This window comes from Anomaloglossus baeobatrachus, chromosome 1 (assembly GCF_048569485.1).
Source record: "Anomaloglossus baeobatrachus isolate aAnoBae1 chromosome 1, aAnoBae1.hap1, whole genome shotgun sequence".
Lineage (NCBI taxonomy): Eukaryota > Metazoa > Chordata > Amphibia > Anura > Aromobatidae > Anomaloglossus > Anomaloglossus baeobatrachus.
In genome coordinates this window covers 798,388,430-798,404,546 of record NC_134353.1, presented here as the reverse complement: position 1 = coordinate 798,404,546, position 16,117 = coordinate 798,388,430, and positions in this window count along the sequence as shown.

The window sequence follows — 16,117 nt, the reverse complement described above, 5'->3', positions numbered from 1 at the left end:
CAAGATTATTGGCTTTGTGAACCCCTTTTCCATCTTCTCATCCGATAGAATCGGATCACACTATGTCGACACGCTGATCAGTGTGATTTCCAGAACAGACTTGATTCCCTGGGATGAGAGACTACCTGGTCGTCTGCACCTAGCCTAACGTAGGTTTAAATAATCACGTTCACAACCTCCTAATGAAATCTGAAGGGTAATAACACCTATGACATTGTCCGAGCAGCTGTAATGCTTGAAACTTAACTTTCTTTTGCATTTCATTTAACCTTTAACCCCTTAACCACTTGGCGATTTTCTGTTTTTCATTTGTTTTTTTCCTTCCCTTCTTCGAGGAGCCATCTTTTTTTTTTTTTTTATATTTTTACAGCAATCTTGCCATATGAGGGCTTATTTTTTGCGGGACGAGTTGTACTTTTGAATTAAATGATTAGTTTTACCATGTAGTGTACTGGAAAATGGGGAAAAAAGTGCAATTGCACAATGGTTTTGGGGATCTTTTGTTTACCATGTTCACTATATGGTAAAACTAATGTCTGTGATGCCTCATCAGTACAAGTTCGTGGATACTAACGTATACTTTTATGTAAGGAGTGAAAATAAAAAAATACAGAAGTTTGTACAAAAAAAAAGAATTGCGCTTTGTCAAAATATTCCGAGATCTGTAGCGCTATAATTTTTTGGGATCTGGGGATAAGTGATGGCTTATTTTTTGCGTCCTGAGCTGACCTTTTAACACCATTTTTGTGTAGATGTAATGTTTTGATCGCCTGTTATTGCATTTTAAAAAAAATGTCAAAAAAAAGGAAAAACGTAATTTGTTTTTTTGTTTTTTTTTTTTTTCTTTTTCTTCATTGTGTGCCGAATCAGATTAATTTTATATTTTGATAGGTTAGGCATTTCTGAACACGGCTATACGTAATGTTGTTTTTTTGGTTTTTTTTTTTCCTTTTGTTTTCAATAGGGCAAAAAAGGGGGTGATTTGAACTTTTTTTTTTTTCCTTACATTTTTTTTTAACTTTTTTTTTTTAATTTTTTTTATTGATTTTTTCTAGTCCCCCTTAGGAACTTTGGCAATACCAAATGTGTACTTTTTTTTTTTTTTTTTTTTTTTTTTAATGGTTTTAGTTTCAATGGGGCGAAAGGTGGGTGATTTAAACTTTTTTTTTTTGTTTTTTTTTTCATTAAATTTTTTTTTTTTTTTTGTTTAATTTACTAGGGGACTTTAGCACTGCACAGTCCGATCGCCTTTGCATTTCTGACTGATCAGAGCAGCATCACTCTGATCAGCATTTCTGCTGATCTCCTGTGAGTGCCGCCGCTTTGTTGACTCTCACAGGAAGTGAGTCATTTTAGAATCAGTGGTCATGACCTGACCCTGCACTACCATGACAACACATTGGTGCCGTGTGATCACATGACGGGGTTGCCAATGGTGGTGGAGAACAGCGCGATCCCCGCCACGGACTTGTAAATCAAACTGTCCATATTTGACAGCGCGATCTAAGGGGTTAACAGGCGCAGGTGGAGCTACAATCCACCTGCACCTGTTAGCAACATATGTCTGCTGACCAGATCAGCAGACATGTGCTGGGAATACCACGGGCTCACTGCCAGAGTATACGGTAGCCGGAGGGAGGCAGCTAAGGATATACCAGTATGTCCTTTGCCGTAAAGAAGTTAAAGGGTTGGTTGTCCCGAAGGGCATGTGCTCCCATTGTCTTACAGACAACAGCATACCCACATAGTTTTTGAAGCATAAAACATTTCAGGAAACATCCAGCTGTTTTTCCTGACGCGTTTGACGTTTTTGATGTGACATTGCCATCAAATCAACCCCCTTTTTTTTTTTTTTTTTTTCTCCTCTTTTCCTCCCTCCCCTCTTTTTATTTTATACCTAATATAGTGTCTGGTTCTGAACAGATAAGGCTGCACATCAAACTTAGATAATGGTATAATACCTCAAGCATATGGGAAAAATATTGAAAAATACAATGAAAAATGCTACTTGCTAACTTGAACATGTGAATAATGAATTGCATACCTGCCATGAATATTAGGAAAAAGGAGATATTTAGCAATCGCATTGATCAATGTAACTGAGCCCTAAAACCTCGTCAAGGCATATCTCTATATTGGGGTCCCTAGCTCTGTGACCCTAACTGTGTCATCTCATTGCAATTAAAAACTGCTGTGGGTGGAGAGGGGTAACCAAGGACTGTCTTATATAGGAGATGGAAAAAACATATTAGTGCTCACTTCAGTTATCCTATTCAGTTATATGTAGTTTTTTTTCTGAATGTGAACACGGCTCCGCCCCTTTCGGCCATGTTTTTTCCATCTCCTATATAAGACAGTCCTTGGTTACCCCTCTCCACCCACAGCAGTTTTTAATTGCAATGAGATGACACACAGGGTCACAGAGCTAGGGACCCCAATATAGAGATATACCTTGACGAGGTTTTGGGGCTCAGTTACATTGATCAATGCGATTGCTAAATATCTCCTTTTTCCTAATATTCATGGCAGGTATGCAATTCATTATTCACATGTTCAAGTTAGCAAGTAGCATTTTTCATTGTATTTTTCAATATTTTTCCATATGCTTGAGGCATTATACCATTATCTAAGTTTGATGTGCAGCCTTATCCTTATATAGTATGTATTTTTTGGCTTACACTCAGAATATATATATTAGTGCTCACTTCAGTTATCCTATTCAGTTATATGTGGTTCTGCACAGAAGCCGCCTGAAGAATGGAGTGGTCACTAGCTGCTTTACGGCTTTGTAGCTTGGAGCGGTTAAAAAAAAGAAAATCCAAAGGAAGAACATATGCATAAAAGAAAGTTTCACATTGCTGTGCATATGTTCATTATTTTTAATATTTATTGAGCACTTTTTCTGCTGGTTCCACTTTTACTGTTTTAAGAATACCGATGCATATCACTCCGGCACCTTGGTATGTATGGTGTAGGCCTGGCTGAGTACGTTACACAGGGCCATAAGTTTTTCTTGGTGCTTTCACTTTTTCCAGATGGAGAATATATTGTCAGTAATGAAAAGGCGTCAGATTTAGATTGTGGTACCAAACTTACAGTGACCACTTTAAAATCAGTTCAGCGCTATCTTTGGTGCACTGCGGGTTTGCACGACTAGCAGCGTTCCTGTATCGCACAATGGACTGTAATTTGCATTGTCTGCACCAGCGGTCTTGTGTACAATTGCCTTTCAATCATGTAATCTGCGTTGCACAACTGACGCTCTGTTCTGGCAGCTGTAAGTATCTGGAGTGTCTCTGACTATAGTTATACTGTGAAGTTCCTTTGCCTGACGGACAGACATCCCCCCCTCTATACATTTCTATGTGATCACTTCTACCAGAAAGCTGCTCCGCACAGGGTAGTACATCACAAGCGCTGAAGCCAGTCAACTCAACCAGACTTTTATTTTTGTTTTTCATTATAGTTATTCTGTTCTTATTTGGGATCCATAGTTGTTTGTTGTGTTTTTATATAATATATATATATAACCCCCCACAAGTAATCATTTGCAATTTCTGCAAATCATTTTTTTTTTTTTCTCCCCCTTGTCTTGTGTATTTGACATTTTACACCAAGTTCTTCAAAATCATCCTGCACTTGGTTCAAGAATTTGTAGCAAAAAATACTTTCTTCAGCGCTCTATTGGGAGACCCAGACGATTGGGGTATAGCTACTGCCTCCGGAGGCCACACAAAGCACTACACTAAAAAGTGCAAGGCCCCTCCCCTTCTGGCTATACCCCCCCGTGGTATCACGGGTTCTCCAGTTTTCAAGCTTTGTGCGAAGGAGGTCAGACATCCATGCATAGCTCCACAGATTTTAGTCAGCAGTAGCTGCTGACTATTTCGGATGGAAGAAAAGAGGGCCCATATAGGGCCCCCAGCATGCTCCCTTCTCACCCGTTGATGGTGTTGTAAGGTTGAGGTACCTATTGCTGGTACGGAGGCTGGAGCCCACATGCTGCTTTCCTTCCACATCCCCCTGGGGGGCTCTGAGGAAGTGGGATCCTGCCGGCCTCAAAGCTCTGACGCCGGGCTCCATCCACAGACCCATTTGAACCTGCTGGATACGGAGCTGGAGTACCGTTCAGGGACATGGCCCTGCACCATTACAGGTACTCTGTGTCCCCGTACACACAGGCACAGCACACTCCAGACTTGCTGGGTGTGCTAGTGCGCCGGGGACAGTAAAGGGTTACAGTCACTGCAGCTTTGCTGAGTGACTTTGTGTATTGGGAACTACCGCGCCGGACGCTCCGGGAGCGGCGGCGCGGCTGGGACTTGTAGTTCGCCGGGGACTGGGCGCCGACCGCACTTTTACGGCGGCGGCGCTTATAAATCCAGTCCCCGGCTTCTGCGGCCTAGTGCCGCTTCGTTCCCGCCCCCTCCCTGTCACTCAGGGAAGGGGACAGACGCTGAGCAATCAGCAGCGCCGAGGGCTGGAGCCTTATTTACATGCTCCAGCCCTCTCACTGCACACTGTCGGACACCGGATTCCCGCTCTGACTTGGGGCACGCCCACGGCCCGCCCCTCCTCACACGAGCTGGGGAAGACGCCGGCAGCCATTACTGCAGTCCGAGCTCGGACTTTCGGCAACCAGGCAGGACGGTGGCGACCATACACCCGCTTATAGGCGGGCGGTAAGCGGCACACATAGTGCTGACCCCAATATATACTGCAGTGTGTACATGTGTATTTTAACTGCATAGGTCGCTATATGCCCGCTTGGAGAGCGACACAGCAGCAGCAGGAAAGCAGGTGTGCTAAGGCACAGGCTTTCTATGCTGCTTGTATTGCACGTACTGAAGTGTTCATTTGTGTTTATGCTTGTATGCTATACACTGCACTGTACAGTCGCTAGTCTTAGCTATATTCTCCTGGAATGGCTAGACTACAGCAGCAGAAAACCAAGGGTGCTGGGGCACAGGTTTTTTTCTATGCTGCTTGTATTGCATGGGCTGCAGTGTGCATTTGTACTTGTGCTTGTATGCTATACATTGCACTGTATGGTCACTCTTCTGGGCTATATTCCCCTAGATGACTAGTCTACAGCAGCAGAAGAGCAGAGGTGCCAGGGCACAGGCTTCTATGCTGCTTGTATTGCTTGTGCTGCAGTGTTCATTTGTACTTTATGCTTGTATGCTATACATTGCACTGTACGGTCACCAATCTTGGCTATATACTTCTAGATGGCTAGTCGGCAGCGGCAAAAAAGCAACACAGATTTTCAGTGCTGTTTTTACTACATGGGATGCTGTTCATGACACCGTCCCATTGTGTGCATGCTCCCCTGTAGCACTTCGTCTGCCGGGGTCTCTAGCACTTCGTCTGCCGGGGTCTCTACTAGTCGTGGCCAAAGAAACCACCTGTCATCCCTGTCCAAGGACAGGGATGGAGTTGCAGTTTCGACAGATATATTGTCATAAGATAGAGACTTGCAGTCCAGACAGGCCATGGGCAATCTTCCTGACCAACCTCATTTGGAACGGGGGGGTCCCAGGAGGACTCTCTGTATGATAAGGCAGCTCTCCAGGACTTTGATCCTGACATCGCTATCAATCCGGATACACCGGATGGTAACGCCATACGGAATGATCCTATAGCGTCCATCAATGGAAGGTTGGATCTTTCTCCCTCAGCTCCCCCAGTGGAGGAGTCAGCTTCACAGCAGGAGAAGTCCCTTTTCAGTATCTCAAACGGATATTGAGTATTTTTCTGGCCACGCTGACTTCAGAGAAGCAGTCCAGAAACACCACGCTTACCAGATAAGCGTCTTCTCCAAACGTTTTTAAGATACACGTTATCCCTTTTCCCCTGACGTGGTCAAGCGCTGGACCCAGGGTCCAAAGGTGGATTCTCCAATCTCCAGGCTTGCGTCTAGAGCCATAGTTGCACTGGAGATGGGGCTTCACTTAAAGATGCCATTCACAGACAGATGGACTCTGGTTGAAATCTGTCTAGGAGGCTATCGGCGTGTCGGTTGCTCCGGCATTCACAGCCGTATAGGCAACCTAACCTTTTCAGCTGTTCTTGCGCAGCTGGCCTTGAGCACATGTACATCTGTACCGCAGAGGCGTCCGTAACTCCGCAATGTCTGCACTGCGACTTACCCTATTAATGCTGTCCTAAAAGTACAGTCGAGGTTTCGATCCTTCCCAAGCTCGGGCAGGTCCCAATTGTCCTCGTGCAAAAGGGCTACAAAACCTCAGACGGGCTCAGATTCCGGCCGGGCTCAATCACGCCCAAGGAAGGCAGCCGGAGGAACCGCTACCAAGGCGGTCTCCTCATGACTCTCAGCTCTCTCTCTCTCTCTCCGCATCCGCGGTTGATGGCAGACTCCCCCGCCTTTGGCGACATTTAGCTGCCACAGGTCACAGACCGGTGGGTGACGGACATTGTGCTCACGTGCACAGGACAGTGTTCTGTTCTCGTCCTCCGACTCCATTCTTCAGAACGGCCCCACCTCCCCACCGAGCAGATGCCCTGCTGCAGGCGGTGGACGCTCTAAGAGCAGAAGGAGTGGTGATCCCTGTCCCCCCTCAGGAACGAGGGCGAGGGTTTGTACTCCAATCTCTTTGTGGCTCCAAAAAAGGACGGCTCCTTCCGTCCTGTTCTGGACCTAAAACTGCTCAATAAGCATGCGAACGCCAGGCGGTTCCGGATGGAATCCCTCCGATCCGTCATTACCTCAATGTCTCGAGGAGACTTCCTTGCCTCAACAGACATCAAAGATGCCTATCTCCACGTGCCAATTGCTACGGAGCACCAACGTTTTCTACGTTTTGTGATAGGAGACGACCATCTTCAGTTCGTAGCTCTGCCATTCGGTCTGGCGACAGCCCCACGGGTGTTCACCAAGGTCATGGCAGCAGTGGTAGCAGTCTTGCACTCTCAGGGACACCCGGTGATCCCTTACTTGGACGATCTACTCGTCAAAGCACCCTCCCTCGAGGCATGACAACGCAGCCTGAATGTTACGCTGGAGACTCTCCAGACTTTCGGGTGGATCATCAATTTGGCAAGGTCAAATCGGTCACCGACTCAATCACTAACGTATCTCGGCATGGAGTTTACACTCTATCAGCGATAGTGAAGCTTCCGCTGAACAAGCAGCGTTCACTGCAAACAGAGGTGCAGTCTCTCCTTCAAGGCCAGTCGCACCCCTTAAGGCGCCTCATGCACTTCCTAGGGAAGATGGTGGCAGCCATGGAGGCAGTTCCCTTTGCGCAGTTTCATCTGCGCCAACTGCAAGGGGACATTCTCCGCCAATGGGACGGGCAGTCAACCTCCCTGGACAGGAAAGTCTCCCTTTCCCAGACGGCCAAGGACTCTCTGCAATGGTGGCTTATTCCCACCTCATTGTCACAGTGAAGATCCTTCCTACCCCCATCCTGGGCAGTGGTCACGACAGATACGAGTCTGTCAGGGTGGGGAGCAGTTTGTCTCTGCCACAGGGCTCAGGGGACGTGGACTCAGCAGGAGTCCACCCTTCAGATCAATGTTCTGGAAATCGGGGCAGGGTATCTTACCCTACTAGCTTTCCAGCAGTGGCTAGAAAGAGAGCAGATCCGAATCCAGTCGGACAACTCCACAGCGGTGGCATACATCAACCACCAAGGAGGGACGCGCAGTCGGCAAGCCTTCCAGGAAGTCCGGCGAATCCTCATGTGGGTGGAGGACACAGCATCCACCATATCCGCAGTTCACATCCCGGGCGTAGAAAACTGGGAAGCAGACTTCCTCAGTCGCCAGGGTATGGACGCAGGGGAATGGTCCCTTCACCCGGACGTGTTTCAGGAAATCTGTCGCCGCTGGGGGGTGCCGGACGTCGACCTAATGGCGTCTCGGCACAACAACAAGGTCCCGGCATTTATGGCACGATCGCGCGATCACAGAGCTCTGGCGGCAGACGCCTTAGTGCAAGATTGGTCGCAGTTCCGGCTCACATATGTGTTTCCACCTCTGGCACTCTTGCCCAGAGTACTGCGCAAAAAATCAGATCCGATTGCAGCCGCGTCATACTCGTCGCCCCAGACTGGCCGAGGAGATCGTGGTACCCGGATCTGTGGCATCTCACGGTCGGCCGACCGTGGTCACTACCAGGCTGGCCAGACTTACTGTCCCAAGGGCCGTTTTTCCATCGGAATTCTGCGGCCCTGAACCTGACTGTGTGGCCATTGAGTCCTGGATCCTAGCGTCTTCAGGATTATCCCAAGGGGTCGTTGCCACCATGAAACAGGCTAGGAAGTCCACCTCTGCTAAGATCTACCACAGAACGTGGAAGATTTTCTTAACCTGGTGCTTGGCTCAGGGAGTGTCTCCCTGGCCATTTGCATTGCCTACTTTTCTTTCCTTCCTGCAATCGGGGTTAGAAAAGGGCTTGTCGCTCGGCTTCCTTAAGGGGGAAGTCTCGGCACTATCCGTGTTTTTTCAGAAGCGTCTAGCACGTCTTTCTAAGGTGCGCACGTTCCTACAGGGGGTCTGTCATATCGTACCCCCGTACAAGCGGCCGTTAGATCCATGGGATCTCAACAGGGTATTAGTTGCTCTCCAGAAGCCGCCTTTCGAGCCTCTGAAGGAAGTTTCCTTTCTCGCCTGTCACAGAAGGTGGCGTTTCTCGTTGCGATCACATCGCTTCGGCGAGTGTCTGAGCTGGCAGCTCTGTCATCCAAGGCTCCCTTCCTGGTGTTCCACCAGGACAAGGTAGTGCTGCGCCCCATTCCGGAGTTTCTCCCTAAGGTCGTATCCTCATTTCATCTTCATCAGGATATATCCTTGCCTTCCTTTTGTCCTCATCCGGTTCACCGGTATGAAAAGGACTTGCGTTTGTTAGATCTGGTGAGAGCACTCAGACTCTACATTTCCCGCACGGCGCCCATGCACCGTTCCGATGCACTTTTTGTCCTTGTCGCTGGTCCGCGCAAGGGGTTGCAGGCTTCTAAAGCCACCCTGGCTCGATGGATCAAAGAACCAATTCTAGAGGCCTACCGTTCTGCGGGGCTTCCGGTTCCTTCAGGGCTAAAAGCCCACTCAACCAGAGCCGTGGGTGCGTCCTGGGCATTACGACACCAGGCTTCGGCTCAACAAGTGTACCAGGCAGCTACCTGGTCCAGTCTGCACACTTTCACCAAGCATTATCAGGTGCATACCTATGCTTCGGCGGATGCCAGCTTAGGTAGAAGAGTCCTGCAGGCGGCAGTGACACCCCCGTAGGGGAGGGCTGTTTTGCAGCCCTAACATGAGGTATTTCTTTACCCACCCAGGGACAGCTTTTGGACGTCCCAATCGTCTGGGTCTCCCAATAGAGCGCTGAAGAAGAAGGGAATTTTGTTACTTACCGTAAATTCCTTTTCTTCTAGCTCTTATTGGGAGACCCAGCACCCGCCCTGTTGTCCTTCGGGATGTTTTTGTTGTTTGCGGGTACACATGTTGTTCATGTTGAACGGTTTTTCAGTTCTCCGATGTTACTCGGAGTTAATTTGTTTAAACCAGTTATTGGCTTTCCTCCTTCTTGCTTTGGCACTAAAACTGGAGAACCCGTGATACCACGGGGGGGTATAGCCAGAAGGGGAGGGGCCTTGCACTTTTTAGTGTAGTGCTTTGTGTGGCCTCCGGAGGCAGTAGCTATACCCCAATCGTCTGGGTCTCCCAATAAGAGCTAGAAGAAAAGGAATTTACGGTAAGTAACAAAATTCCCTTCTTTTATTTTTCTTTAATTCTTTTTCATTTTTTTTTTTTTTTTTTTGCCAATAAAAGTCACAAATCCATTACACAGTGGGACATTTGTCTAAAAATGCTCCAAATTTTAAAACTCCACCAAAAACCTCACTCCAGGCAGCGACTGGAGTGAAATACACCCCCAAAAATTCAACATTTAGTCTTATCCAGAGATGAGTGGACCTGAACTTTAAATTTCGGTGTTTGTACCAAACAGACTTTTTATAAAAAAAAAAAAAAAAATCAGTGTTAGGAGTTCAGGTGCTTTACGTATGCAAACCACTCCCGCAACAATCGCTCTGCTCGGTCACGCTCGGTTCTCAGCACAGTGCGAGCCGTTTGCAGTGTTTTAATGGCTCTCACTGGGGATAAAATCTGTGTTATCAGATGTAGTGTGCACGGGGAAAAAAAAAACCTGGCTACCCCAAAAGTGCTCTGTTTACGGCTGGCTGCATATATGGGCAGAGAGCCAATCTGATCAGTGAGGTTCTGGTCCAGAACTGAACTTTAAAGTCTGGCTGAAACCACAGAACCCGAACTCAAACAGGTCTGTTCATCTCTAGTCACATCCCATTAATCTGTTTTAAAAAAAAAAAAAAAAAAACCAACAAAAAACTGTAGATCAGCAACTCTATTGTGGAGGATTCACAAGTGGCGTAAAATGTATATAGAGCATAATGTGCAAATACGAATATTCCTAGAAAAAAAAAGCAAACTACTCCAGGAAATTGGAGAAACAACAACAATGATGAAGTGCCAATGTGCTTTAATAAAAGAAAAGAAAACAGCCTCTGTACCGGCACTTGTAATAGTAGCATAAATCGAGCCTTAGGGAATATCACTAGTGATGAGCAAGCACGACCATGCTCAGTATTGTAACGAGCAGGTTGAGCACTCATATAAGCTTGACTCGTTTACAGAGTATAATGGAGGCCTATAGGAAACTCAAGTGAAGATCTTCCAGAATAATGCTCAAGTTCCCCTTTGACTTCCATTAAACTTGGTACACGAGTTCAGCCCGACTGCTCGTTATGAGCACCTGAGCATGGTAGTGCTCACTCATCACTAGTCATGAGTATGGTAGTTCATGCTCCTCACTAGTCACGAGTACCAAGCATGGTAGTGCTTGCTCATCACTAGTTATAAGTACCAAGCATGGTGGTAATCATAACTAGTGATGAGCCATCAGTACCATGCTCGGTACTCTGTATTAGTGATGAGCGAGCACTACCATGCTTGGTTCTCGTGAGTAGTGATGAGCGAGCACTACCATGCTTGGTTCTCGTGAGTAGTGGTGAGCGAGCACTACCATGCTCGGTAGTCATGACTAGTGATGAGTGAGCATTGAGTACTCGAGTATGGTAATGCTCGCTCATCACTAGTCACACGTAACTTTCCACATTGAGATGAAAATTAATTTCCTGCAAAAATAAACTTGACGATAAAGTCACTGGAAGAATTCACCTGTGTTTATTTAAAAAAACAAACAAAAAAAACGCAACAAAGGTCAAGAATCTGTGACATTTTAGAAATCTTATTCAATTTACTGTTCATGTAAAATGCTGCGTTAAAGACACCTCATGAGAACAAACCTTTACAGCGTATGAAGTCACTGATTACTCTGTGGTTTAGTGTGACTCGTGCGATGAGACTCGGTCTTATGCCATTTTTACTGTATTTGTCTTGCTGGAAGCTTTATATAAGGGGCATCTGTCCTCGGAGCAGGTTTTACATACTCTGCCCTAGGTTTTATTGCTATAGATTTGTTTCCATGTTGTATTATGTCTAGAAATAACATATTACTAAACAGCAATAAACCAAACTTGTAAAAACATTATTTGTATGAGTCTTTGTCTAAAGTGGGTTACCAGTAATCACCTGAAAAGAATACAGTTATGCTGTTTAGTATATCCATTGGCGATTCACTGAAATTGTAATGGGAAAAATAGCCAGCCCCATAGGTTGGGACTCGGAAACCTCACAATTGTCCTTGCACCTTCTAAATCCAAAGACCAAACGGTCTGGTTTGTGTTAAAAGTTCTTCAGTGCTTTATTGCAAACCATTTAATACAGGCACAGAACAGCCATAAAAAAATCCATCCCACCAATGAGTTACTGGTATCTTGTGCCCTTATTCATGGTGCCTGAAAGAGGAATTCTATGTCATTAAAATACCTTTTTGATTTTGGATCCAATTAATACATCTGTGGACTAATTAGTCTGAATTAAATTTGCATATAGCACACATTTGGCATGGTGATGGACTAAAATCACAAGCACACAAAGTGATATTAAACTCTAGGAGGTAACATTAAGATGAGAAAACAACATTTTAGTATGAGCAACATTTAGCTACAGGAGAGAAGACGAAAAAAATATTTAAAAAAAAAAGCACAATTGTATTCTTGTGTAATTGTATAGTAGATAAAAGGGACAAAAGCCTTGCACTTACATTCTGACAGTTAATAAAGTGTGACACAAGAACATTGAACCAAGGCACATCTCGCATCAAAAAATCAACGCCACTCCATATGGCACATAAACATAGAAAGAAAGATGGAGCTTGCAAGGCAGTTAGTGTAAAAATATCCAAAATTTTATTATACAAATTTCTTATTATATTAAAATAGTTTCAATCCATATAGAAAAAGTACATATGCAGTGCTAATAGAGAACAAGGTGAATTACCACACATAAGTGGGAAAGCAGAAGTGATAACACCCCAAGTAGACATAAATAACTAGCAAGGGCAAAGGGTCATAAATAAGCGTAAGTGGCTGGCTAATACCTATGGCGTCTCTGTCCTGGCGGGAAACGTAATTATATATAGCCAAATCAGCATAGATCCCTAAGGCAGGACAGAGATTCCAAGAATCAAGCCAATCATGAAAAAAGTCACAAAAATGACTAAAAAATGTGGCGCCTCCACCCTGACCGGGCACATGAAGTTGTGCAGCCAATTCGGCACAAGTCCGTTTAAACAGGGCAGGGGTCACCAGTAACAAGCCAGTCACATACAAAAGACCCTAAGAACCCATAACTTACACATAGTTAAGAAGGGGGGTGAACACCAGAGCGTCCCACGACAGTGCAAGGAGCCTTCCTACGCGCGTTTCGCACGGATTACATCTGCTGGCTTCATCAGGGAAGGTATACGGCAATTGCCGTTCAAGGACCTTATATCGGAAGTCGCGAGACTTCATTGGACTGACCAGGACCTGGAAAATGTGTCCCAGCCAATCGGATCCCCGCCGACGCACACGCGCGCCCAACGTCACACGCCCCTCAGCCGTCCAATGGGAGAGGGAGCCCGGAGCACAGCACACGTGCTCCAAGGCCACCCCCACCCAGTAAGGACGGCCAAGGGGCGGGCAAGGAAGGCGAGCGGCGCGCACGGGTCACGGAGATCAGAGGGCGGGACACAGCTCCCAGCTAGAGTCCGTCAATCAGCCATCGGGTTGCCATGGCGGCGCGTACGCCAAAGCACGGCAAAAGTCCGCACCACGTCCCCGGCAATCCAGTGAGGGGGGACGCGGCGGACCCCCGGGCCCAGGGGTCCGCAACATCCACCCCCACCAAAGAGGACGCCGGGCAAGCAGCGGGGACAGGATACCGCGCGATGGGAACGCGCACAGCAACCAGAGGGCGGGACAGGCTAATAGCTGGAAATGAAAAATGTGAGCAATCAATAAGTATCCTTGCCATCCCATAAATACGACCACAGAAATGAGATAACAATGGCATCAGTCATATTACATAAAAATATAGAGTCTTTATACACGTGTATCGGCCACGACGACGGCCTGAGAGCAGCTCGTTTTTTCTTGGGTATGAGTAATTGGGATGGACGCACTTGTGAGCTGGTCCTGGAACTTCTTGACTATGTACTCACCCACAATTTCTTCGTCTTTAAGGATAGATTCTATCTGCAGAGGCGGGGGACCGCTATGGGCGCGGCCTGTGCGCCTTCGTACGCAAACCTCTTCCTCGGTTTTTGGGAGAGGGGTTTGTTTGTTGACGGAGGTGCATGGGCCGCCCCCATGGTGTCAATGTGGGTGAGATACATTGATGATCTATTGATCATCTGGCAGGGTACCATCTCTCAACTCAGATGTTTCATGGACCAGCTCAACACAAATAATTACAACATCAAATTGACATATAGTTTTAGTGACAGTGGAGTTGAGTTTTTGGATATTAAAATTACTGCAGATGAGTTTGGGGCTTTGCAGACGGATGTGTACAGAAACCCGACGTCTGTAAACTCCCTACTCTATGCCACCTCTGCTCACACCAACTCCACTGTACGTGCCATCCCAATTGGTCAATATCTCAGGATGAGACGACTCTGCTCTCAGGACAACGTTTTTAAACAACAGGCAGATGATTTGAGGATGAGGTTCAAAAACAGAGGTTATGGGAACCGCACTCTGAAACAAGCTTATCAGAGAGCAAGATCGGTGTCTAGGGATGATCTGCTTCATGGGAGGAGAGGTGAAATCAGGCCTGTGGAAAATATAAGGTTCATCTCAACATTTAATGTTAAATGGCAGGAGATGAGAGAAATTCTAACTAAATTCTGGCCGATCCTTCAATCAGATCCCACTTTGAAATCACGTCTGCCCCCTGTACCTTTGATGACCGCCAGGCGATGTAAAAATCTTAAGGACTACTTGGTCAAAAGCCATTATATACCACCAGTGACCAGTAGTCCTTTTGGCTCGTCTGGACCCATCAAAGGTTGCTTTCCCTGTGGTCGCTGTGTTTCCTGCCCGAATGTCTCTCGCTGCTCCTCTTTCTATACTAGTGATGGGAGAAAAAGCTTCCCTATAAGAGAACATATCTCTTGTACTACCATCAACGTCATCTACTATGCAACATGTGATTGTAATAAGATCTATATAGGTATGACATCAAGGGAATTAAGAGTAAGAGTAAGGGAGCATGTGAGGGACATTCGGGCGGCAACCACAGCGACCAATGTGGCAGAATTAAAAACTATACCGCGCCACTTCAAATTGGTTCATGGATGCAACCCTAGATCTTTTATGGTCAGGGGTGTTGACGTGATTCACTGTGGGATTAGGGGGGGAAATGTCAAAAAGCTTTTGGCCCAACGTGAACTGAAATGGATTACCATTTTGGACACAGTCACACCAAAGGGCCTTAATGAGGCTCTAAACTTTGCCCCGTTTCTATGAGTGGCTCTTGTCATGTACTGCACCATTCCTTTCCTTTTTAATTTAAGGGATATTTTTAATTATTTTTTATCAGGTTTTCTTTTTGGCCCCATTATTAATTTTCAGTGTTCCTAATTTAATTCTCTTGCCTTCATAGGACCTTGTCTAGTTATCATCCATTGTGATTTACATGTCGGACTTGGACCTGACATCGATTTTTGGAAAAATTGTCCGCACATGATTCCCTTAGGACATGGACGTACTGTCACTTTAAGAAGATCTCTGCATAATAATTCTCCTGTTTCTTGTTTTTATGTAATATGACTGATGCCATTGTTATCTCATTTCTGTGGTCGTATTTATGGGATGGCAAGGATACTTATTGATTGCTCACATTTTTCATTTCCAGCTATTAGCCTGTCCCGCCCTCTGGTTGCTGTGCGCGTTCCCATCGCGCGGTATCCTGTCCCCGCTGCTTGCCCGGCGTCCTCTTTGGTGGGGGTGGATGTTGCGGACCCCTGGGCCCGGGGGTCCGCCGCGTCCCCCCTCACTGGATTGCCGGGGACGTGGTGCGGACTTTTGCCGTGCTTTGGCGTACGCGCCGCCATGGCAACCCGATGGCTGATTGATGGACTCTAGCTGGGAGCTGTGTCCCGCCCTCTGATCTCCGTGACCCGTGCGCGCCGCTCGCCTTCCTTGCCCGCCCCTTGGCCGTCCTTACTGGGTGGGGGTGGCCTTGGAGCACGTGTGCTGTGCTCCGGGCTCCCTCTCCCATTGGACGGCTGAGGGGTGTGTGACGTTGGGCGCGCGGTGCGCGTGTGCGTCGGCGGGGATCCGATTGGCTGGGACACATTTTCCAGGTCCTGGTCAGTCCAATGAAGTCTCGCGACTTCCGATATAAGGTCCTTGAACGGCAATTGCCGTATACCTTCCCTGATGAAGCCAGCAGATGTAATCCGTGCGAAACGCGCGTAGGAAGGCTCCTTGCACTGTCGTGGGACGCTCTGGTGTTCACCCCCCTTCTTAACTATGTGTAAGTTATGGGTTCTTAGGGTCTTTTGTATGTGACTGGCTTGTTACTGGTGACCCCTGCCCTGTTTAAACGGACTTGTGCCGAATTGGCTGCACAACTTCATGTGCCCGGTCAGGGTGGAGGCGCCACATTTTTTAGTCATTTT